Source organism: Rattus rattus, chromosome 2 (assembly GCF_011064425.1).
Source record: "Rattus rattus isolate New Zealand chromosome 2, Rrattus_CSIRO_v1, whole genome shotgun sequence".
Lineage (NCBI taxonomy): Eukaryota > Metazoa > Chordata > Mammalia > Rodentia > Muridae > Rattus > Rattus rattus.
The window spans coordinates 83,632,388-83,658,173 of NC_046155.1; the positions used below are offsets into that span (position 1 = coordinate 83,632,388).

Genomic DNA, 25,786 nt, shown 5'->3' on the forward strand with positions numbered 1-25,786 from the left:
AGATGACTGAGCACTTGTTAGGTAGGTAGCTGATGATGTCCCTTAACTGGAGCCATCTCCATCCCTCATCCCTCTGGGGTGTTCCATAAGTACCCCATGCAGGTGAATGGTGTCTTTATGTTCATATGCTCTTATGCTTAAGTGTTTGGTCCCCAGTTAATGGCACTATTTGGTAAGGATTCCAACAAAGTATGGCCTTGTTGGAAGAGGTGTGTCACTGAGGATGGGCTTTGAGGTTTCAAAGGTCCATGCTATTCTAGTTAGCTCTCTCTATGTGTCATGACTGTGGATTAGATGTGAACTTTCAGCTGCTGCTTCAGCTACCTGCCACTTGCTACCTCTGCTGGCCATCCTGAACTTTTGTGTGGGGGCGGGGTGCAGCAGAATATTGATGGTATTCAAGAGAGTAGGGAGGGCTCCTTAGGCCCCTCCTGTTATTATGAGGGTCTGGGATGGAAATTGTGAGGGAGATGCTCAGTGTTGGGTCCCAGATGGGACAGAGACTCCTCAGCAACTGAGGGCCGCTCTCTTGCTCTTAGTATCCTTGCTGGGCTGGGGTGGGTGGTCCAGGGTTTCTTACTCTTTGGAGGCCATGTAGGCCATGAGGTCTACCACCCTGTTGCTGTAGCCATATTCATTGTCATACCAGGAAATGAGATTTACAAAGTTGTCATTGAGAGTAATGCCAGCCCCAGCATCAAAGGTGGAAGAGTGGGAGTTGCTGTTGAAGTCCCAGGAGACAACCTGGTCCTCAGTGTAGCCCACGATGCCCTTTAGTGGGTCCTCAGATGACTGCTTCACCACCTTCTTGATGTCATCATACTTGACAGGTTTCTCCAGGCGGCATGTCAGATCCACAATGGATACACTGGGGGTAGGAACATGGAAGGCCATGCCAGTGAGCTTCCTGTTCAGCTCTGGGATGACCTTGCCCACAACCTTGGCAGCACCAGTGGATGCAGGGATGATGTTCTGGGCTGCCCCAATGGCCATCACATCACAGCTTTCCAGAGGGGCCATCCACACTCTTCTGAGTGACAGTTATGGGAGGGACTGTGGTCATGAGCCCTTCCACGATGCCAAAGTTGTCATGGATGACCTTAATCGGGGGGGCTAAGCAGTTGGTGGTGCAGGATGCATTGCTGACAATCTTGAGTTAGCTGTTATATTTCTCATGGTTCACACCTATCACAAACATGGGGGCATCCGCTGAAGAGGTGGAGATGATGACTCTTTTGGTTCCCCTCTTCAAGGGGGTCCTGGTCTTCTCCATGGTGGTGAAGATGCCAGTAGATACCATGACGTACTCAGCACCAGCATCGCCCCATTTGATGTTAGCAGGATCTCCCTCCTAGAAGATGGTGATGGGCTTCCTGTTGATGATGAGCTTCCCATTCCTCAGCCTTGACTGTGCCGTTGAATTTGCCATGGGTAGAGTCATACTGGAATATGTGGACCATGTAGTTGAGGTCAATGAAGGGTCATTGATGGCAACAATCGACACTTTGTCAGATGCAGAGGAGAAGGCAGCCCCGGTAATCAGATTCCCAATACAGCCAAATCCATTCACACCAACCTTCACCATCTTGTCTATGGGACAAGGCTGGCAGTGCACAAGAAGATGCGGCTGTCTTTGGAACAGGGAGGAGCAGAGAGCTGCCATCCCAAACTTTGAGCATCTGAAACCATCAGCTCCAAATAAATTCTTTCTTCTATAAGCTACCTTGGTTTTGGCACCTTATTACAGCAATTGAAAAGTAATTAAGACAATGGTGATTCTGGCGATGATGATGATGATGGTTGTGGTGGTGATGGTTGTGATGGCAATGATGGTGATGGTGGTGATGGTGATGGTAGTGATGATGATGGTGATTATGGTTTTGGTGATGATGGTGACTGTAGTGATGCTGAGGGTGATAGTATTAATGATGATAATGATAAAATGTACATAATAATGATTATAAGTGCAATAACTCTACAACAATCCCCCACCTCTATAGCTTTATTGTACTAAATGTTAATGGTCAACTTAGTTCCAAAGCCCTAACCAAATGGAAGACAATTCTTCTTTTCCTCAGAAATAGGAATAGATTAGACCTTAAGTTTATGACTTCTGGGCTTTCCTATTAAGCATAAAAAACAAGGGGGCAAGAACTCAAACCCATTATTTTTATGTGAAAATAGTGGAGTAACTCACATGAATGTTACACCCGAAGTTGTTAAGCTACTAATCTAGCTCACTAATTGAAATAATGGGTATGTGGAGTTTCAGAGGAATGTAGACAAAGGAAGGTCTAAGGCAATAGACATACTGGACTGGAGTCATTATCTTGGACTGCGTTCATGTTCTCGCTATGTCTCACAGCTGTGTGAAGAGACTCGGTGACCACTTTCTGGGCCTTCTCTAAGTTGCTCAGTGACAAAGGTCAGTCAAGAAACAGAGGAAATCCTTGAAATTTTTGGCTGTGAATCTCTCCAAATACTCTGCTCTGCCTTTGAAGTAAAAGAGCCATGACAGACAGTGTGCGAATGAGTGGCCATGTTTCAAAACTTTATTTATAAACAAAAGTGATGGGTCAGATTTGGCCTGGGCCACAGTTATAAACAGTTGGTATGTTAGAGGGAACACTGGACAGTAATAATCACATCTGCACATGAAACAGAAGGTGCTGGCCAGATAAACCACATAAAGAAATAGGCAGAATAAAAAATTAATACAGATGACTGAAAAGAAACTTGATTTTTCCATTTTGGCCACCTTTGCTTCTTTTCACTTATAATTTGCTTAGAAAGGGAAAACAGATGGAAATCCTCTCCATTAACAGTGAGATTAAATAAAGGGTCCTGTGAGGTGGTGTTGGTTACCATGGCATTCCTGGAACAACTTTCCAGAAACTCCAAAGAAAAGGCAAGCTTTTATCTCTGTATGTGACTCCATTAATTCTACTCTAGAGTGGAATTTATCCACATAGCTACCTTGCTTTGCTAGGATCTCAGAAGCAGGAAGAGAAGAGGAAGATGTATTTGGAGATGTTTTGCCATTGTTTGAGGAAAGCTGGCCACATCAGTTGGAAGAAAATGTACAAGGCTGCAGGTGGGTAGGCAGAGCGAGGTCGCCAGGGAGAGAATGGCTGAGAAAATGCCAGAGCCATCAGTCTGCGAGGTGCGTGGTGACCTAGGTCCTTTGAAATACTGCGCTGAGAAGGGTGGCAAGTAACTGTAATCTTTGCAACCAGGTTTAGCTGTGTAAAACCCGGCGTGTTTGTTATCTCAATGCTTGTATTGTTTTCCCTTTTGGGTTGTGTGTTTGTGGTATATACAAGTGTGTAAATATTCATAGGCTCATATGCATGTATGGAGGTCATGGGAGGAGATCTGGTGTCCTGTTCTACCATTCTCTGCCTTGTCACTTGTCACTGCGACTCTTGCTGAACCTGAAGCTTTGCCTGCAACCAGTAAGTGGCTGGAAAACTCCTGTCCTTGTCCCCCACTGCACTGGGATTACAGGTGTGTGTACAACCATGCTTGACTTTTTACATGAGTTCCTGGGATTTAACTCAGGTGTTTGTGCTAGCCCAGCTGTCTCCCCAGGCCCTATCTCATAGTTTCTGCAGCATTTTTCTCTCTTGGTTTCATGTAGCCTAGGCTGGCTATTCTGATTGCTTTTTTTTTTTTCTTATTTTTTTTTTTTGGTCAGTTTGATACAACCTAGACTTATTAAGGAAGAGGAACCTCAACTGAGAAAACATCTCCATTGACCATACCCAGGAACATATGGTCAGTATGGATTGAACTTAGTGGATTATATGCATGTAAAGGAGGGTATGAAATTGGGAGGGGATTGTCAGGGGTGGATCTGGGAGTCAGAGTTAGGGGACGAGTGATGGATTGCCAGTAGGCCAGTTGGTAGGATCTTTCCTTGATTAGTGATTGATTTGAAGTGGGGAGGGCCCAGAGGTCTGTGGATGGTGCTACCCCTGGTCATGTGGTGCTGAGTTGCATAAGAAAGTGAGCAAGGCATGAGGATTGGGCTAGTAAGCTGCATTCCACAGCCCCTGCTTCAGCTCTTGCCTTCTGGTTCCTGACCTGGAGTACCTGCTTTGATTTCCCTCAGTGATGGACTTGATCAGATATGCAAACCATTTATTAAACCACTTTCTTCTCAAATTCTTTTGGCTATGATCTTTATTAGAGCAGCAGCAGCAACAACAAACCAGGCATACTGGCTTTGAGTGATCCAGTCTCTCTCTCTCTCTCTCTCTCTCTCTCTCTCTCTGGATTACAAGAGTGTGCTGGCACTCTTGGTTTCTGTGGTACTGGGTTCAGACCTAGGACCTTCTGCATGCTAGACAAGCATCCTACCAACGGAGCTGTAGCCTGAGCCCTCTAACTCAGTTTAATGTGACCTTGTAGCATGAAGCCTTTTGATTCTTGCTTCTCAAACTTAGCGCAATGTCTTTGGGATTCACCCACGTCCTTGAGTGAAATAGTAAGCCATTTTTTTGAATTGTTAAGTACTAGTTCACTGTGTAGACATTAGGCAGTTTGTTTATCTGCTAGAAATTAACCACATGCTTTGTGGTTTGGGGCTAGTGTGCATACCCCCCTAACCCCTAAGCACTGACACGTAAGTTTTCCTTTGTGTGTGACTTTTCATGGCCTTGGTAAGTCCTAAAAGAATGGATGGGTATGTGTATGCTGATGTCATTCAGCCGTGTGTGTGTGTGTGTGTGTGTGTGCACATTTAGAGATCAGCAGTGTCTTCCTATTTCACTCTCCACCTTTCGTTTTTAAACTTAAAGTCTCCTCACTGACATGAAGCCCACCACTTGTCGAGCCTGGCTGAGCTTTAGGGGTCTGCCTATCCCTACCCGCTTGGTGTCGTAGTTACTAATGCAGTAGTTACTAGTTACATGCCTGGCTTTTATGTGGGTTCTGGGGATCTGAGCCCCTCCATGTCATCTTCTAGGGGCTTACTGTTTTACCTTTTAAATTCAGGTTTGCAAACGGCCTGTGATTTGCTTCTGCATACGTTTGAGCCGGGGATCAGATTTTTCTTCTCCCATGTTGATACCTAACACGACTCACATCAAAAAAGCTATTTCTTACCCGCCATTTGATAATAAACCAAGTGCTTGAAAGTGGGCAGGTTCATTTATGGGCTCTATTCCTTTCATTTGCTGATTTTCAAATCAACATCCCTGTATTGATTTTTATTATTACAGCATTTCTTAATTCCTTTTAGAATGATTTTTTTATACTTGTTTCTCTTTATTTATGGAAAAGACCTGCACAAGATCAAGTCAGTCAACACAAAGTCCTAACCTCTAGCCCAAGGGCTATGGCTAATTGATAGCCTCTTAGGGAGGGGGAGTTGGTTTTCTTTAAGGGTTGACCACACTCTGGTGGATGGCTGCATAACTGGGAGCATATGGGCAGTACGGATGAGACTCAAGGGTTAAATGCATAAAGAAGGTATGAAGTTAGGAGGGGTTGGTCGGAGGGATGGATCCAGGACCAGCATAGGGGCAGGAGTGGTGGGTGAATATGATCAAGATACATTGTACATATGCATGTAACCCTTGAAGAGTTAGTAAAAATATTCTTTTTTCTCATCTAGACAAGGTTTCTTTGTGTAGCATTCATTGGCTGTCCTGAAACTCACTCTGTAGACCAGGCTGGCTTCAAACTCAGAGATGCACCTGCCTCTGCCTCCCAAGGGCTGCCATCACTGCCATCCGGGAAAAACTCCTAATAACAAAAGACAACAAACGTTTGTCTTGGTCAGTCAGTAGCCTTTATGTTTATGTGTACATTTTAGATTCCACATCTCAATTTCAGAAATTGTTTGGGAAAATCACGTGGAAGCGAATTGAGTCTGTGGATCAGTTTGCAGGCTGTGGACATGGCTACCCCTTGGAACCTTCTAATCCATGACTGTGGCTCCCCTCCATGTACTTAGATGGTTTGGCTTCACTGTGGCAGGCAGGCACAGAGATTGTTGGATTTATTTCTGGGTATTTGATTTTAAAGCACATTATTGTAAGTGGTATTTCTGTCATCTAAGTGTTTGCTGGCACATAAAATTACACTTGATGATTCCGCATTTATCTTGCTGGACCGAGTTTTGAAGTTTTGTTTTCTCTTTGGAAGATTCATTAAGGCCTGTGGTGTTTTTTCCCCACCCTCAGCCTCCCAGGTATGCTGCATTGAGATACAGGGTGCTGGTGACATAGGGGTTCACATAGTCAGAGAAGGTGCCCCTATGTAACTACAGTTCAGTCTAACCTTGCCTGTGGGGCTGGGGTGGTGACGCGTTCAGGGAAGTGCCTCTTGCACAGGTGTGAGGCATGAGAGAACTGGGTATATATGGTGTTGTGTGACTATAACCTCAGCACTGGGGGGTTGGGGGGGGACAGGTGAATCTCAGGGTGTGACTGGGCAGTGAGCAGAACCCACCTGGCTATAGGTTCATTGAGAGACTCTGTCCCATAAAAACTAAAATCCATAAGCTACGGCTGAGGTCCAAAGCCGATGTGCTGACTCAGCAGGGGGTGGATGGCTCTCCCGTGTAGGTGAGATTAACCAACATTGTGCCAGGGGCGAGGACGTGGAAAGTGGTCTGTATAGGGCTGCTAGGGACAGTTGCATGATTTGTGCACTGCTCCAAGGTCCTGGGCATTGGAAGGAAGAAAGCTATCTCCTACTGTTTGCTGCGCCTAACAACAGGCAGCATTTTCTCCTGGTTTGCTTGCCCAGACGGGTGTCCTTTTCTTTTTTACAGGCCATTGACTGCCACGGTGGCCTGGGCCTCCAAGTTTGACCTACTAACTTGACCGCCAGTGGTTGCCTTTATCAGGCGCTCCTGGCAGAGACGAGCGAGGCTGCCAGGATGCTGACAAAATGCTTCTGGAGAGCTCTGTGCCCTCTTCTCGCCTTTCTGCTTGCCTCTTATTGATTCCTCTGCTTGGCTTGGCTAAGCCCGAGCCAGGAGCCCTCCCGTTATTAAAAGAGGTCCCAGCTGTCCACACCTTTCATTTTCTTTGAATTACATTAATTGCCCGACAGCTAAAAATTGAGCCGGTATTTTCAGATTTCAGCTGCTGGTCGGCAAGAAATATTTACCAGCTCCTGCAGATTTATAAAGATGCCACGGAGACGCCTGGAGACTCACAATCAGGAAATACAGCAGCAAAACAACGCTATTTTTCAAGGTTAAATGCTCAGAATGCTAAAGAGAAATTGTCCATAAAGCAAAGTAAGGCTTGGGGAAGCAGGCAGCCTCCGCCCTGGACAAAAGGAAGACGAAGGTTGCAGATAAGATTTCACAGCTTCACAATAATTATGAATTTAATAAGGGAGCTTTATTTTTAATTCCGTTTCAGTCTGGCAGCCACTCGCCTTCTTCCCACCCTCCTCTGAGGCATGGTGATTCTCTAATGTGCTCCTCAGGCTGGGTCACAGGGAGAGCTAAAGGCCCTTAGCCACAAGACACTCTGACGATGTATTTAGACAGCTAACGCTCCTGTCCCTCTACAGGCAGATGGGGCCCGAGTCCTGCTGGCATTTAGAAGGGACTCTGAACACAGAGACACAGTGAGACAGTGAGCTCTGAAAGAGACCAAGACAGGGAGCTGTGCACCCCCATTCCCATCCTATGGGACCATGGGTGTTAACTCCTGTTTGTATGAATGGAATTCTAAAGCTCAGGCAGGGCACCAAGACTTGTCACAGACTCCCAGGTGTCACCACTGATGCCCACTTACCTCACAACAGGGTGATATACATGGGCTATGGGATTCCCCAAGACGGAAAGCCATGAGGAACACAGAGCCATTCCACCCAAAGAGTATCAGCTGTCTTCTTAGGTTGTAAACATTCATTTTTAATTGTTCATTCATCTACCAAACACTGATGAACTGCCGAGTTTTCAGTGGTGGAGAGAAGATTTGAGGTGGGCTCTGGCTTTATGCCTGCTCTGCCCTCACACTTGAGATCCTCAGCCTCCCAAGTGTTGGGATCCCAGGTGTGTACCACTACTCTAACCGAGGGTGCATTTTTCTGAGATGCTTGTGTGTGTGTGTGTGTGTGTGTGTGTGTGTGTGTGTAAAGGTTAAATCTATATGCTAAAATTAGTCATTTAGAAAAAATAAGACACTGTAGTATTTTTCAACCAATCCCTATAGCTAGCTTTGAAGTACCACTATCAGCTTGAGGTGAAAACTGACACCTGCTTGGCACCTCTTCTCCACCCTTCTCTTGCACCAGGGTCTATGTGTTAGTTAGGGTTCATTGCTGTGAAGAGACACTATGGCCCAGGCAACTCTTTCTTTTTTTTTTTTTTCTTTTTTCGGAGCTGGGGACCGAACAGGGCCTTGCGCTTGCTAGGGCAAGCGCTCTACCACTGAGCTAAATCCCCAACCCCCAGGCAACTCTTATAAGGACAACATTTAATTGGGTCTGGCTTACAGGTTCTGTGGTTCAGTCCATTACCATCAAGGTGGAGCATGGCAGCAGGCAAGCAGGCATGGTGCTGGTGAAGGAGCTGAGGGTTCCACATCTTGTTCTGATGGCAAAAGGCAGCTAGGTGGAGGATCTCCAAGCCCAGCCCCACAGTGGCACACTTCCTCAAATAAGGCCTTACCTTCTAACAGTGCCATTCCCTGGGCCAAGCATATTCAAACTACCAGTCTGATAACTGCTTTCTCTCTCTATAGATACGCTAATTCTGGAAATTTCATATAAATATAGTCACACAGCACTCTCAGTCTTTAATGTCCGGTTTCTTGTTTTATAGTTCGTGTGCTCGCGTCTGCTGTGTTGCTTCAGCGTGGATGCAGAGGTCAGAGGCCAGCTTACCTGAGTCAGTTTTCTCCTTTCACCATGTTTGTGGACCCATGTTTGTTTGAACACTTTTTACCTCTCTTGGGTGTGTATGGGCCTAGGGCTACACTTGGGCCATTGGGTAATTCTCTGTTTAGTTTGTTGGAATTGTGAAATGCTTCCCCAAAGCTACAGCATCCTGCATCTTCTATCTCAAGTGCCACCTTTATACATCATGTGCACCGTGTAGAACATGGTTTGTTCTAGGCCAAAGAGGAAGAAGCAAAGCAGAATAATGAGGTCTGGGTAGGGTGTCAGAGTGGGGTGTCAGAGGTGGGGTGCTAGGGTGGGGTGTCAGAGGTGGGGTGTCAGAATGGGGTGCTGGGGTGGGGTGTCAGAATGGGGTGCTGGGGTGGGGTATCAGAGTGGGGTGCCAGGGTGGGGTGTCAGAGTGGGGTGTCAGAGTGGGGTGTCAGAGGTGGGGTGTCAGAGTGGGGTATCAGAGGTGGGGTGCCGGGGTGGGGTGTCAGAGTGGGGTGCCAGGGTGGGATGTCAGAGGTGGGGTGTCAGAGGTGGGGTATCAGAGGTGGGGTATCAGAGGTGGGGTGCTGGGGTGGGATGTCAGAGGTGGGGTGCTGGGGTGGGGTGTCAGAGTGGGGTGCTGGGGGGGGGGGTCAGAGTGGGGTGCCAGGGTGGGGAGTCAGAGGTGGGGTGCCAGGGTGGGGAGTCAGAGGTGGGGTGCTGGGGTGGGGTGTCAGAGGTGGGGTGTCAGTGGTGGGCTCGGTGATGAGTTGTCATTGGTGCCTATGACTGGCTTCACCAAGAAAGGGTAAATGTATGTTATTGTACTAAGACTACTAAGGTAGTCTACCATGTCCAGACAGCATTTCTAAGGTTGGAGCAAAATAGAAGACTTGCTTTTCGTAGTCAAGCTTCCTCTTCTCTGCTTGATCTAGGGAGCCCAACCCCCAATCTTCTACTTGACGATATCATATAGTTCTTGGCAAAATTACAGGTTCAAGTTCCTGGAATGCCTCTCCATGCAAATGAGGTATCCTCAGAATCTTAAGCCTCAGTCAATGAAACTTCACCCTAAGAAGAACCCCTTTTCACTCTCCAAGGCTCTTGATTCTCCTGAATAAAGTATGCACACAAACTATTTCATTAAATACCATCTAAGAGAGCTGTTTTATTAAATGTCATCTAAATGGCTGATGCCTTGTCTGGTGCAGCAGCGTCTGGACACCTCGCGGGAAAGAGAGGGAAACAGAACCACAATATGTATATACTGTGCCACACCAACGTCAGAGGGCGCGGTCTTGCGGGGTACTTGCAAGTGGCCAGAGTGAGGCTGATCACACTTGGAGAATGATGTCATCTTGGAATGTTACTGTGAGGGAATTCATTACATGAGGCAGAGCAAAAGTATAAGCACTCTCCTTTTCTGTTTGTTTTGCCCTCCTCCTCTTCCTCTCCCTCCTCTTCCTCCTTACCCTCTTATTCTTCCTTCTATTTCTTTCCCCTTTTTCTTCTGTTTTTTCTCCCCTCCCCCATCCTCCTCTGAACCTTATCGTTTTTCTTCTTCCTCTTCATTCCATCTCTCCACCTCTTCCTTTTTTTCCTTTTTCTCCTCTCCTCCCTCTTAATCTCTTCCTTTTTGTTAGATGGGTATGAAATACTATCTTGTTGTGTAGCCCAGGCTGGCTTTGAACTCCTCATGCCACAGACACCCCCTCCCCACCTCTGACATTCTTTTTACTTCCTGGAATTCGCTGGCAGATGTGTGAATGAGTCATTCTGTTTGGGATCCCCATCTGTACAGTCCTCGGTCCCCCAAATCAGATGTTTTTCAGCACCAGGGACAGCGCCCACCTGCTCCAGTCGCTCTCCCCTGCCCCCTACCCCCTGCAATGTCCCGCACTAGACAAAGAACTGTGCATTTATATCGTGTCTGTTATTTATCGGGGAGGGGCCTGTGTAAAATTCCCTGAGTCTGGAAAATTCAGAAAGTTTGTTTTGGCCTTTAATCTTAGCCTCTTATTCCCACATGGTCGGCTAGACCGGTCCATCTCAAAGAATAGAAAAAAGTAGCGCTCAGCTTTCAGCTCGCTCATAAATCTGCTCCCTGCGTTGCCATTTTTTATCTGCTTACTTCTGTTTCCCCTGCGTTTAAAGGGAGTGCTTTACCTTAGCAATGATTCAGTATTCCTGGGATACTGTGGGCTTTGAGAGCTACACAATAGAAGTTCCATTTCACTCCCACCACCATTTATAACCACAGGGGGAAAACTGCATTGTCTTGGGGGTTATCAATGATTTCATAAAACTCAACCTTTGTTTCTTGTTGCCTCCATTTTTCAAAAAAAAAATGTGCTCCTTCAAGTCTCTGGAAGCAGTTGCCTCTGAGGAAACATTCGTCTTCAGTTTGACATCTTTTGTACAGTATCTCTTTTCAATTCTCCTTTCTCATGGAGGATAAATATCTCTTTAGGGCTTGGAATGAAGAGTTACATCTCCAGGATGCAACTTGTGAGTGTGTGGAGACCTGCCCTCCTCACTAAATCCCACCTTATACCTGGGGCTGGAAGATGGAGTCATAGACAGTTGACAAAAAGGTTAGTGTAGGTTAAATTGTGTCCTCTTGGTGTTTATAAGCTGAGATCCCAACTCCTGGTACCCACGTGTGTGACCCTGTTGGGACCTAGAGCTAATGCAAATATAAGGCAGGGAGATGTAATCACCCTGAATAGATGGGCGCTTATTTAGGGTACCACAGGATTCCTGGCCTCTTCGCTAACTGGGTGGAATTAGGACATGAACGAAAGAGAATCCCATGCAAATGTTAGGCAAAATCTGTAGATCAGGGAATGCCTAAGATGACCCAGACCACCAGAAGTCATGGAAAATGTAAGAGCAGGAATTTTTGAACAGTCCTCTAAAGAAACCCATGAAGGGTTTGGACTAAGAACATCCAGGCCCGTGACACAACACATTCCAGTTTTTTAAACCACTTGGTGTATGGTCTCCTGTCTAAACAGCCCTGGCCAGGTCATAGGGAGACTTGCTAATGAGTTCTGTCACAGTGGATTTACTTGGAAGATGTTAGACTCGAGTTTCTAGAATCAGGTATCTTGAGTTTGAATTTTCAGGTGAGTTATTTGGGAAAATTGCTTGTCTCAAGGATTCCAGTTTTGGGTGGGGGTGGGGAGACATGAGTTTAGGTCTGATGCTATTGCCATAAGGAGGAAAGGATATATGTATTGAAGGTATCAGCACACGAATCTGTTGTCATAGTAAGCATTTGATGGGTGGGATCTCCCACAGTGGTTATCAGTTATAATGGGCAACGTTTTCTGAGCATAAGACAGACCTCTACGAGCTTTTTTTTTTTTTTTTTTTAAATCTTTTCTGACCACACAGAGCCAATGGCTGAAGTATCCCTTTCTGACCTTCTGCTCTTTAGTCTGGTGTTCTGGAGTTCGAATCCATTCCTTTAACCTCTTCCTATAAATTGCAGTTGGTTTATAATTAATGAACAAGACAATTAACTTATAGTCCCCACCTGAGGAAAGTAAGATGTCTTGAAAATCTGGGTAGGAATTTGGAATTCCATAGAAGACTGATCAGGGTCACAAACTCATTCAGATTCAAATGACACAGTGTTTATTAAAAGCCAAGGGTGAAGGGGAGGACCTGGTCCAGGTATGGTATTTTTGGCATCTCCTGAGCAGGGAAAGGGGACTCATGATGACGGTTCCATGATAACTTCTTGCAATGCATCCGTGGTGGGTTAAGTCACCCTAGAAAAATTATCTTTAAGATTCTGTAAGTCAGGTAATCATAACATGACCATTTTACTGCAAGGACACCGAGGTGTCGCGTGGTTGAGTAGCTTGTCTTGGACCACCAGTTAATGACAGGATTGCAGTTTAAACCTGTGGTATTTTTACTTCGACTCTATGGTCTTAACTGTGAGTGTGTTTGTGTGACACATGTGCACATGGGTGTGTATGTATGTGGGGGCTAATTGTGCTCCATCTGTTGGAGACAAGGTCTCCCACTGAACAGGAGCTCACTAATTCAGCTCAATGACTGGACTGAGAGGTCCAGGAATCCTCCTGTCTCTGCCTCCCCAGTTCTGGAGTAAGCACTCTACCACTGAACCACACCCACAGCTCTGCCTTTACTGTTTGTTTTGAGAGTGTCTCACCAAAATTGCCCAGCCTTATCTTTTAACTGGTGATCCTCCTGCTTCAGTCTTCCAGGTAGCTGTGCTTCTGGGCCCAGATTGCTATAAGACAACCACTCATAGAAGAAAAAAAAAAAAAAAAAGAAGAAGCTTTGCTGATGCATACTTTCCAGCACTGCAAACTCTTCTTTCAAGTGGGCAGAACAACCCCAAGCAGGGGCCTGTGACCCCAGGACTGCAGGCAGGAGGCCAGGAGCTCCAGGATATCTAGGCGACTGAAGAGTCCAAGGGGAGCCTGAACTATACAAGACTCCATCTCGAGAACCAAATGGAAACCCATGCACATAAAGGGCCATCATGAAGGTTTAGCTGCTGGGCTCAGAAGAAGCCTAACAATGCACAGCGGATACAGAAATAAATGTAAAACGAGAATTTACTCTCCACGATTAAACTGAGGCCAATAGATAGGGAAGAACTCACAGTCTCCACGAATAACCACGGAAGCAGGAAGCTATGATAATTATTATTATTACTTGTGTTAATAATTATGTTCGATTGGACTATTTAAATAGAGGATGCCTTAGGGGGCAAAGACAGTCTAAGGAATGTCATTATCAGAATTGCATTCGCATCCCATAGTCTGCTCAGCATCACTAATTAATATTCTCTCCATAAACAAATAAGCACGGCGGAGGTTGGCAGATAGCAGAAATACCACTTATCAGAGGCAACAGCGGAGAGTAAACAGGATAAAAGGACTAGGTCGCACTTGCTATTATTGACATAAAACGTTTCTGAGGAACAATTTGGTAAAACTCACCTCTGTTGTGCACCTGGCAGATGAACGGCGTTGAGACAATTGCAAAATGAAAGCGAGCCCGAGGTTCAGCTGCTGGATTTAAACCCAGAAAGAGGCTTCTTTTGCACTATCATCAATTCTCAGCAGGTTTTTATATGTGGGGTTTATGTGGGGTCTGTTGTTGCTTGTTTGTTTTACGCATCAGTCTTTCGGTTTACAACCTGGTTCTCGCCACGTCTCATTCAAAATGTATTGCAAGCGTGTGCTGACAGATACTGGGGTCCTGTTGCTGCTGAGGCAATGGCTTTCCAGAGTTAAGACCATGGGGGCTGGGAGGCTTAGTCAGTAATGTGCTCGCTGTACAAGCATGAAGGCTTGAGGTCAGATCTTCACACCCACGTAAAAAGGTAGGTTCAGTCTCATGTGCTCATCATCCTAGTAATGCGGCTGATGGAGACAGGGATTCCTGGACCCTCCAGCTCAGTGGACAGGCGGCCTCGCCGGATCACTCAACTCCAGGCTTCGGGAAAGACTGTCTCTCAAGAAATGCGTGTGAGAAAGGAACTTATAGGGAAGGAGGAGGGTTGCCAAGGATGGGTGAGGAGTGGGTGGTGGGTGAGAATAGCTAGAGTGCATTGTGTTTAGATATTAAATTATCAAAGAAGTTTAACAAAATTTGTTAAAAAATAAAGTGGAGACCAATTGAAGAAGATACCCTGCATCCACCCTTGGCTTATGGGCACACATATGTGCACACATAGGCACATAAATAACTTTCTGACCCCTAACTTAGAATGCTTTGTTTTTACTTTTTAATTCTGTATCTTTGTTCTTTTAATGCTTCTTTTTGATTGTTTGAAAATTTCATACATGTATATTATGGATTTTGACTAAACTTGCCCCATCCCCATTCCCTCTACTCCAATTTCTCCATGAATTCCCTCCCACCACTTCTTCATTGTTATATTTTTTAAAAAGTCCCCTGAGTCCACTTACTGCTGTGTAGTATGTGTCTGGTGTAGGGCCACCTACTGGAGCATGAGGAGCCTCTCTGGAGGCATACTCTTAATGAAATCTGACTCTCCCTTTCCGAGCTGCCACACATTACCAGTAACTCCTTAGCTAGGGTGGCACTTTATACCGGTCTTCTTTCTCCGTGCTGGTATTTTGCCTGGCTTGAACTTGCACAGATTTTGTGGGTGCTATCACAGCTCCTGTGAATTTACATGAGCAATGGCCCTGTTGTGTCCGAAAAACAGTTTTGCTGTCGTTGTCTACTATCTCTGACTCTTGAAGTCTTTATGGTCCTCTTGTGATGATCCCTGAGCTTTGGGGGGAGGGAGTGTGATACAGATATTTCATTTAGGATTGAGCATTTCAGAGTCTTATTCTCTATAAGTTGACCAGTTGTGGGTCTCTGTATTAATTGCCATCTAATAGTAAAGGAAGCCTTTCTGACAAGGGTTAAGAGGTGCACTAATTTATGGGTATAGCAATAAGTCATTAGAAGTTGGCTTAATACTATACCCATTTAAGCAGAGTGACAGAAATAGGTTCTTACCTTGGGCTTATGGCCTCTTCGGTCACAGGTTCTTGGTCAAAATAACAGTTCTGTCTTATGTGTGGGTCCTAAATTCAGGCATAAAGTAGTTGGTTACTCCCAAAACATCTGTGCCACTTGTGCACAGGTGGGCATGTCTTGTCAGGCCAAGCATTATTGCAGCTCTCAGGGTTCACAGCGAAGTGAAATTACATTGAGGAGTACTTCCCTTCTCTATTAGTTTCCATAGCACCTTCTAGCAAATAAAAAGGTAACTAGTAGGGATGAAGCGCCAGGTGACTACCAGATTGATTTAGCATATCCCATGACTCAATCAATCTACTGTCTTCAGCAAAATGGTCTTGCTGTCAAGTTCTGGAAGGTAACCAAGAGTAACGGCAATAACCTAAAATGTTTGGGAGTCTCTGGGACTCTAGTGACCAACAATTCCAAAAACATTAACCTATTCTTAACACTAGATTTTTGATAGCTGATGGTGTCTAACAGTGCCTCTGTCCCCTCACCCCACGCATTATAGGGTCACCCCACTTAAACTCTGTATGTATGTATGTATGTATGTATGTATGTATGTATGTATGTATGTATGTATGTATTTTAGGAAGTGTTTACAGTAGTAGGTTTCCACATGAGTTTCTTAAAGGCCTTTAGTATTAGTTATTCCTTCCTGTACTTCCTCTTCCACCCCACCATCCTATTTCTTATCTCACCCAATCTCTCCTACTCAGATTTTCCTCATTTCCCTCCACACCGTCTGCATTTCATCTCCACTCCCTTCAAATCCCACTCCCCAAAGTCTCCATTACAGTTTCCTCACCTCTATGGGACTCAATTTAAATACACATATCCAAAGAGCCAAAGCTAACATACATATGTATGAGATAACCCTTGTTATGTCTTTGTTGGTATGAGTTTCTTCACTCTGGATGGTTGTTCTCAGCTCCATCCACTTTCCTTGGGGTGTTTGTCTAAGAAGGTTATAGCTGGTCCAATGGCAGATTTCTTTCTGGAGCTGAAGGAGTTTCCTGGTGGAGTCTTTAGGGTCCTTTAAGGATGAAAACCATACCATCTGCAAACAAAGACACTTGCACTTCTCCCTTCCCTATTTGTGTCCCTCTCTCTTCTCGTGTTTTATTGCTCTAGCTAAGATTTCCCATACTGTGTTGAACAGGAGTGGAGAGAGCAGTCATCTTCATCTTGTTCCAAGAACACTCATGTTATACAAAGCAGCCTGACAGTCTTGAAGACAATTCTGGTTCTTTTAAAACCAAGATAGAGCTAGAGAGATGGCTCAGTGATTAAGAGCACTGACTACTCTTCCAGAGGTCCTGAGTTCAATTCCCAGCAACCACATGGTGGCTCACAACCATCTGGGATCTGATGCCCTCTTCTGATGTTTCCGAGGACAGTGACATTGTACTCATACAAATAAATAAATTTTAAATTAAAAAAAAAAACCTAACCCAAGATGGGCTTAGTATAACTCTGCTAAAAAGCCTATTTTCCTTTGTTAGTGCATAAACTGGCAGTTTGGGGTATTTGATACTGAACTGAGGCTCTAGGGTGTGCTGGTTAGAGTATTTTATTTTTGTTGTTGTTTTTTTGTTTGTTTTGTTAACTTGATACAAGCTAGAAGTAACTAGGAATAGGGACCTCAACTGAAAGACAAAACAAAACAAAACAAAACAACACAACAAAAAACCCCCAAAGCCCTGCCTCCTAAAAGCTGGCCTGTAGACGAGTCTGCGTGGCATTTTCCTGATTAGTGATTCATGCTATGTGAGGTGTCACCCCTGGGCATTGGTCCTGGGTTTTATATATATAAATAAAAATCAAGCTATGCAAGCCAGTAAGCAGTGCTCCTCCATGGTCTCTTCTGTAGTTTCTGCCTCCAGGTATTGAGTTGAAGTCCTTAGATTCCTTCCTCACCTTTCCTTCAAGCTGGATTGCAAATAAGTCTTATAGAAGAGGAATTATTGTGGTTCCTCTCTTGTGGGATTATGGTGAAGCTCAAAGTAAGGGAATGCTCATGACCTGCTTAGTGTAGACACGGCAGAGATGCTGGCTGTCCTCATGAGATGCTCATATACACCTGGGACCAGCCATGGAGATGGGTGACAGCTTAAGGCAGCCATACCTCAGGCTCTATTTCTCTATAACATGTTTAAAAGTGTGCAGCAGGTGATTGTTCAGCTCAGTGCTAGAGCATGTGCTTAGCATGTACTTAGCATGCATTCAACTCTCGGCTTTGTCCCTATCCTCTCAGTCTTTGTCTGTGTCTCTCTTAAACACATATACAGTTATTATATGCTAATGACATAACAAAAGTTAAAAATATATTATGATTTTAAAACTGTGAAAATATATATATATACATACATATATATATATATATATATATATATTCTCAGTCAGGGTTTTTATTCCTGCACAAACATCATGACCAAGAAGCAAGTTGAGAAGGAAAGGGTTTATTTAGTTTACACTTCCACATTGCTGTTCATCACCAAAAGAAATCAGGACTGGAACACAAGCAGATCAGGAAGCAGGAGCTGATGCAGAGGTCATGGAGAGATGTTTCTTACTGGCTTGCTTCCCCTGGCTTGCTCAGCTTGCTCTCTTATAGAACCCAGGACTATCAGCTCAGGGATGGCACCGGCCACAATGGGCTGGGTCCTCCAACCTTGACCACTAGTTGAGAAAATGCCTTACAGATGGGTCTCACAGAGGCATTTCCTTAACTGAGACTCCTTTCTCTGTGATAACTTTAGCTTGTGCCAAGTTAACACACAAAACCAGCCAGTATGTATGTATGTATGTATGTATGTATGTATGTATGTATGTATGTGTGTATGTATGTGTGTATGTATGTATATCTGTAAAATTCGCTACTGAAACATTTTTAGTAAAATTTGGGGACATTAATACAGTTCTATCATTACACCCAGCACCACCATCCATCTCCAAGCCTTTTTCTTCACCTCAAACATAGATTTACCTAATAAATATTGCTGTTTTTGAGATAAGATTTCATGTACCCAGGCTGACCTTGAACTCGTGATCCTCCAGCTCCAGCTTCCTGAATGTCCATACTGCAGACCTGCACCACCTGCCTCATTCTGGGGCCATCTGCTGTTTCTGAATCCTCAGCCACAGTCACTTCCTATTGCTGTAAATACAAGGGCTTCCTCTTGTGTCTGCATCACTCTGCCTAGGGCAGTATCTTCAGGTTTCATCCATGTTGGAGCATGTGCTAAAAGTTCCTTCAGTTTATGATAATTTTTATTACTGTAAGCTATATATTTATGCTGACTATTATATGTGTTTTTTCTTTTCATGGGTATGTGTCTGTGGTGTGCATTTTTGTATGTGTTCATGTGTGTCTGCACATGTGCGTATACATATGTCCTGAGATTGACATCCTGAGTTTTTTGTGATTATTCTCTATCTTAATATTGAGGTGAAGTCTCTCAACTGAACCAAGAACTCACAGATAAACATAGACAAGCTGACCAGATTGCTATGGCGATCCACTATTTACACCTTCCCAGGGCTGGAATCACAAGTGGGCTTCTGTGATTACCCTTTCATGAGGTTCTGAGGAGCTGAACTCCTGACCTCATACCGTATGGCTAGCATGTAACCAGTAAACCTTCTTCCCCGCTCCCATCTTAGCTATGTTTTAAGAAATATGCTTTTTTTATGGGTATGTACCTCAATTCAGACACACAAAAATTATGTGAATTCAGCTGCCTGTGGAGATCAGAAGAATGTGTTGTATTCCCTGGAATTGGAGTTACATGTGATTGTGAGCCACCACCTGGGTGCTAGGAATCAAACCTAGGATCTTGACAAGAGCAGGGAACACTCTTAATAACTAAGCCATCTCTGCTACCATTGTTGTAATTGTTTTTAAATGCACCATGCAGTTGTTCACACACACACACACACACACACACACACACACACACACACACACACACAGGAACAAAGGCAAAACAAAACAAAACAAAGCACTTGCTTCTGGATGTGTGCCTATCTGCACACAGAATGCTGAATACCACGCAGCTCATTTTAGTCTCTGCACAGTGCAAAGAGGACATGGTAGCTCCTGGGCAGGGACTCACGTCAAGCACTGTAGAGCTTGTTTACTTGACTCCAAGCCTTTGGCTAGAGCAATTGTGTGTAAATCATGGCCTGTGGGTGAGGCCCAGCCTGCTGTCTGCTTTTGTAAATGAAGTTTGATAGTAATAACAGTGTGCTTATTCACTGGCCTGTGGTCTGAGGCTGACCGTGTACAATGCAGAACAGCAGAGTTGTAACCCAGCCCCTATACAGAGCAGACATCTGGTCTAGCAGCCATTTTTGACATCGCCTATTTCTCTCTCTCTCTCTCTCTCTCTCTCTCTCTCTCTCTCTCTCTCTCTCTCTCTGTGTGTGTGTGTGTGTGTGTGTGTGTGTGCCAAGCACTTGAACAACTGCATGGCACAAATTTAAACAGTTACAACAGGATCTGCAGAGTGGCTCAGCCATCTGGAGTGCTTATCCAAGATCTGTGGAGGGCATACAGGTGCGAGCCACTCTGAGTTGCTCTCCCCAGCTTGAAAATGCTTTCTGAGACTCGGAAACCCTTGTATTGTTATATGAAGGAGGTCTGACAGTAATGGATGTTGTGTTTCAGGTGCTATAAATGGGGCCATGCATCAAAACCATTGACTTTGTGCTTCTGAGACCCCAAAGCAGCAGAACTGTAACCCTCAGCAGCCCCGCAGGAGGCTGGCTAGACGCTGCTGACTGGGGAGGTGGACAAAAGAGCAAGTTTCTAAATCCTGCAAGCTCTGCTCATGAAGCACACCCATGGCCAGCCTGCTCCCCTGACAGTTGAGAAGGAAGGCCTTGCTCGGAAGGAGGGCATCATGGGGTCCTTTGCCTGCAGCTGGGTCTTGCTTTGAATCCAAATGATGCTGGGCTGCAAGGGGCAGTGGGTGCTCCTCTCTCAGTCCATATCCAGTTCCAGAGAGAAGGAAGGATGAGGAAGGAAGAAAGATTGATATCTGCTGAATAGCAGTTAAGTGGAGTCATTCGCACAGTATGTAATTCACTCACTCACCCACCCACTCACTCACCCACTCACTCACCCACTCACTCACCCACTCACTCACTCACTCACTCACTCACCCACTCACCCACCCATCCACTCACTCACTCACCCACCCACTCACTCACAGTAGCGTTCTGTGGACTTGTGGCATCATTGCTTCTTAGAGGAGAGGCTGCTGTGGCTGGAGGAGTCTCCTCTCTCCACACCAGAAGGTCGCTAGTGAGTGAATCCCATCAGATGTTTGTTCTAGGATAGGTGTTAGAGTCTGCATGCTATTTGTATTGCTTTATTCGATTCCCACAAAGTACTTACCACCACTCTCATTTCACAGACGTTGTTAGTCCCAGAGAGGCTTGGTGACTCATCCCAGGTCACACAGGTAGTAAGTGGGAAGCTGAGTTCACGCCTGGCTTCTGGGTGCGATGACCATTTCTTAGCTTTAGTTAATGAAGCAGAGATTTAACACAAGTCTCTCCAGAAACAACACCCTTCTGAGAGACCCTGTTGGTCTTTCTGGTAAGTTTTAGTTATTACTATTGGTGTGTGTGTGTGTGTGTGTGTGTGTGTGTGTACACCTGTGTCTGTTTACGTACATTTGCACATAGATGTGTACAGAAACATGGAGGCCAGAGGTCATCGTTGGTGTCTTCCTCATATTGTCCGCCTTACTTCTAGGGTCTCTCACTGAGCTTGGAGGTGACTGACTTGGCCAGGCTGGCTGGCAGGGGACCTGCCTGTCTCCACCTCCTCAGTCTTGGGATGCACACTTGGCTTTTCACTTGTGGTTCTACAGATCCGAACTTGGGTCTTCAAGCTTATGCAGCCAGTTCCAGCAGCTCTCGGTTTTAATCTGTTCATGAGCATATATCAGTGCGACGTCCTCACACCCGTGCCTCACATGCTCCACTCATCTTTCAGCTACTCTCTCGTTTGCTTCCCTCCTTGCCCCTTTAGTCCCTGACATGCTTATATCATACGTATACATATGCATGCCTGAATCTGGATTGCACGGTTGGGAGTTTATCTGAGTCTGGCTTGTCACCAGGGGTGGCCTTGGTTGTGTGACTGCATCTCCCTTGTCCTGCAGCACACTTCTATGACTCTGTCACCTTGAGGAACCAAAACTCCACACCCCATTAAACACTAATTCTTCCCAGCACCTGGCAGCCACTGCTCTGTTTCTGGGTTTTAGTTTCATTTTTGAGACTCTTGCTGGCTGCCCAGGCTGGCCTCATATTTTTTTTTTTTTTTTTTTTTTGGTTCAAGCTATCCTCCTGCTTCAGCATCTCATGTAGCTGGGGCAACAGGCGTGCATGAGCCTTTCTTTATTTTGAGTGTTTCCCGATGGCTTCAGCTACTGTGCATGAGCAGTCATGCTGCATTTATGCTGCTGTGATGGACTTATTTTACTTAGGATAGAACCCTCGCGCTTTGGGACTGGTATGATGACTCCGTGAGTGAAGGCACCGGCATCCAGGTTTGACCCTCCAGAACCCACAAGGATAAGGAAACAATGGACTCCCACAAGTTGTCCTTGACCTCCATACTTGAGCTTCGACTTGTATGTACACACAAGTAAACAAAGAAATAAAAGTAAACAAAAATTTAAAAGACTCTTGTTTGTGCTTTGGTTTGTGATAGAATTTCCTTTTATTTTAAGGCTGGATGATATTTCATTGTATGTGTGTGTCATTGTTTCTTTCTTTCTTTGTTTCTTTGTTTCTTTCTTTCACAGGCATACACATACAGAGTTTTCCTTCTAGTCTTTTAAATAGTTGTGTGCGCATGTGCATGTGTGCCATGGCAATCTGATGTGCAAGTCAGAGAATAATCTCTGGACGTCTGTTCCTTCTTTCCACCATGATGCCCCAGGGATCAGACATAGGTCCTTAGCTCTGACAGCAAGTCCTTTCTTTAGCTGTTGTGACATGACTAGAGTCAGTTGTCTTTCTCTTCCCTGTCCTCTTCCTTCTATTCCTCCTCCTCTCTCTCCCTTTCTTCTTCATTCTGGGAGTTGAGCTCAGGACCTCCTACATGCTAGGCCAGCACTCTACCCCGCACTCCATCCTCTGCTACACTCCCTTCCTCTCCTCATCCATCCGCGGACTCTGGGGGCCTGTATTTCTTGATGACTCACCGGCTTTCCTTATCCTGGGTGTGTGCTCAGTAGTCGAATTTCAGATCAGAAGGAAATTCCATTTTTAAGTATTTATTTTGTTACTTTAAAAATGTTTAAAAATGTATTCTTTGAGAATTTTGTACATGCATATAATATTGTAATAATGATTATATACCTTAAAATACAATATTTTTCATATTCTTTAAGAATTTCATACTGTACATTTTTATCAAATATACAACCCACTCACCCTTACATCTATCTCTCCCCACACTCGTCACTTCCACTGAATATACTCTGTGCTACCTGTCTACGTGTGTGTGTGAGTGTGAGTGTGTGTGTGTGAGTGTGAGTGTGTGTGTGTGAGTGTGAGTGTGTGTGTGAGTGTGTGAGTGTGTGTGAGTGTGAGTGTGTGTGTGTGTGTGTGAGTGTGTGTGTGTGTGTGTGTCCTCTTTAGCATGGCCGGCCTACCAGGGCCATCCTTTTAGAGAATGCTGGCTCTCTTCCCCAGAAGCATCAGCGATAAACAGTGTCTCCAGGATGTGGAACCCTTTCCCTTCCAGCTCTTCCGGAGCTGTCAACCTGTTCCATCTTGTGCAGGTCACAGCTTCATGAGCACAGTAGTCCCGTCCTGCTGTGTCCTTCCCCACTGCTTACCATTTTTCTGTTCCCTTTTCTCAGGGTTTTTATTAGTCCTATGTTAGTCTACTTTAGATTCCTGAAGACATCCCCATTGCTTCCCAGTGTGTCTCACCATTTTTACCATCACGAACAGGGCAGATCCCCAGGTCTCTACGCCCCACACTTGCTGTTTTCTGTTGTCTGATCAATGCTCAGCACTTTATGGCTGTGAAGTGGGACTCTGTATGAACATTTAATGATAATCTCCGGTAAGTGGCAGCAGAGATGCTCCACAGATAACGTCTGAGGTAAAGACTCACCAATGTGCGAGGTTTGGGAGACCCAAGGGAGTGGCCCTCCAGAGCTGTTCCTGTCAGCAGTTAATCCCCACAGAGAGCAGGCATCAAAGGCAGGGTGACACTGTTCATACCCAAGTGCACGGCCATTCCAGCAGCAGCTAATTTTTATTTTATTTTACGAAAATGTTGGCCTACAACGGATTGGGAAACAGAGCCATGGGCCAATGAGATAGCCTCAAGGTGCTCGCCACTGAACCTGGCAATCTGAGTTCAGTTCCTAGAACCCATGGTGGAAGAAGATAATCAACTCCTGGAAGTTGTTCCCTGACCTCCACACATGCACCATGGCACATGCCTGTCCCCCAAATGAATAAACATATGAATATAAAAACAGGTTACACAAACCATAGCTGAACCTTAGATAAACTGGGCTACTCTAGAGTCCCACTCAGCCTTGCTGCTGTAAATACTGAACTAATATTGGTCTCTACTTTTTCATCTACAAAATGGGACCGCATCTTGCTATTGAAATACCCTGTAGAGGTGAGGACTTCAAAGTATAGGCTGGTTTGAAATCGACACTTTATCAGTTATCTGTCATCACAGGCTTAGTGCTTTAAAGTTGCAGACCATAGTGAGTTCCCGCACAGCTTCTGTGCGTCATGGTCCAGAAGCCTGGGGCTCTCCTTGAAAGACCCAGGGTCTTGTAGTCAAGCTGTCGTCTGGGTCTTCCATCATGCTAAGACTCCACTAGTAGAGACTCTGTAGGGGAGATGAGGCAAGGGAGAAAAACCATATCCTGTTTATTATAGTGTGAGCTTGGTGGGGACCTGGGGGTGGGTGCCAGGGGATACATGGGGTGGGGGCCATCTTGGAAGTCTGGCTACTGAAGTTAACCTCATCGTTCCCCCAAATAGCCTCCAACTTAACTCAGTCCCAGAAGACAGCCCCATCTTCTGAATGAAAATCAAAACATTGATCTGGTGAAGCTGGGATGGGTAAGACCTGTGGTGTTGAGGGGTCAAAATTTCTTTCTGTGACATTCACGGGAGCCTTAGTCTTCCAGGCAGTAAGGAAGTGTTCTTTCCTTCTCTGCTCCTGCAGAGCCCTGTGTGTCTTTGACTGACAGCTCACCTCATAGAAGCAGGCACAGGGAACACAGGCCTTGTGGGGGACCTTAGGGCTGGGGGGCTCAGGGAGAATTGAATATGAAGCTTTGTAAGAGCGCTATTCACAGCTGGTGGTTCTTGATTATGACTGGTAATGACTGCCTGAGGTACAGAGGAATGGAAGGGGGCTTGCAAGTTTATTTTGAGAGAAGGCTCAGTGCCTAGAGCTTAGACAAGATAAGGTGCATGGAAACAAGTAGATTCAGACATCTCACACTGACTGAAACACGTGTGGGAAGCCTAGTGGGCAACCCCCAGGAACAGCATGCTCCCTTCTGTGCTCCTGGGAGGACCTTCTGTGGAGAACCCCCGAGAAGGTGACTCAAAGCAGCTGCTGCCCTGGGTTCAGGTGAAGGTCTTGAGAGGGAGGGGCAAGGAGGGCTCAAGACTGGTCCTGGGTACCCTGGGGCTGTCACATTCCACACCTATCCTGAGTCCATCATTGAACCAGTAGCCAGAGCCACACCTGGAACCTAGTGGTCAATGCCTAGCCCCAGGCCCACACAGACAGGAAGAACCAGAATCCGCATCTGCCTTTCATTTTTGTTTATTTCTTAGGTTCTGTTTTAACTCAACATTTTCCCCTTCCCTTTCCTCTCTCCAAACCCACCCACTTACCTCTGGGCTCTCTTCCAAATTCATGGCCTCTTTTTCCATCAGTTCTTATTGCAAGCACATATGCATGTATGTCTGAATTTTGACCAGGTTTGCTTCATGTGCAAGAGACCTGAGCTGACCCCATGGCAAGACCTGGAGAGTGAAGGTTTGCTTTCTTCCTTCTAAATGGTGCTCTCTGCCTCGGCAGTGCATCTTAATCACCTGGAGAGAGTCTTTTTTCCTTTTTAGATTTCTTTCTCCCCCCAAATTTTATCACTTAAGTTTTCAGATATGTACATATTTTATGTGTTGAATGGGTTTTGTTTTTCATTGGTTAAGAATAGCGTATAGTCCTGATGTAACATGTGATGTTTTGATGCTCACATAGAATACATGAGTACCTTGGTGGGAAGGACGAATAAGGCTCAGGAGGACATCTGTCTTCTCTACGTGGGTTCTGCACAGTAGAACCTTCTACATAGCAAAGGGAGTATTTAACTGAGTAAAGGTA

General features: G+C 45.3%; 1 pseudogene; it reads right to left on the reverse strand.

Moving 5' to 3' along the window:
• Window positions 1-576: 576 nt before the first annotated feature.
• On the reverse strand, window positions 577-1,585 carry LOC116893930 (annotated as a pseudogene).
• Window positions 1,586-25,786: the final 24,201 nt, after the last annotated feature.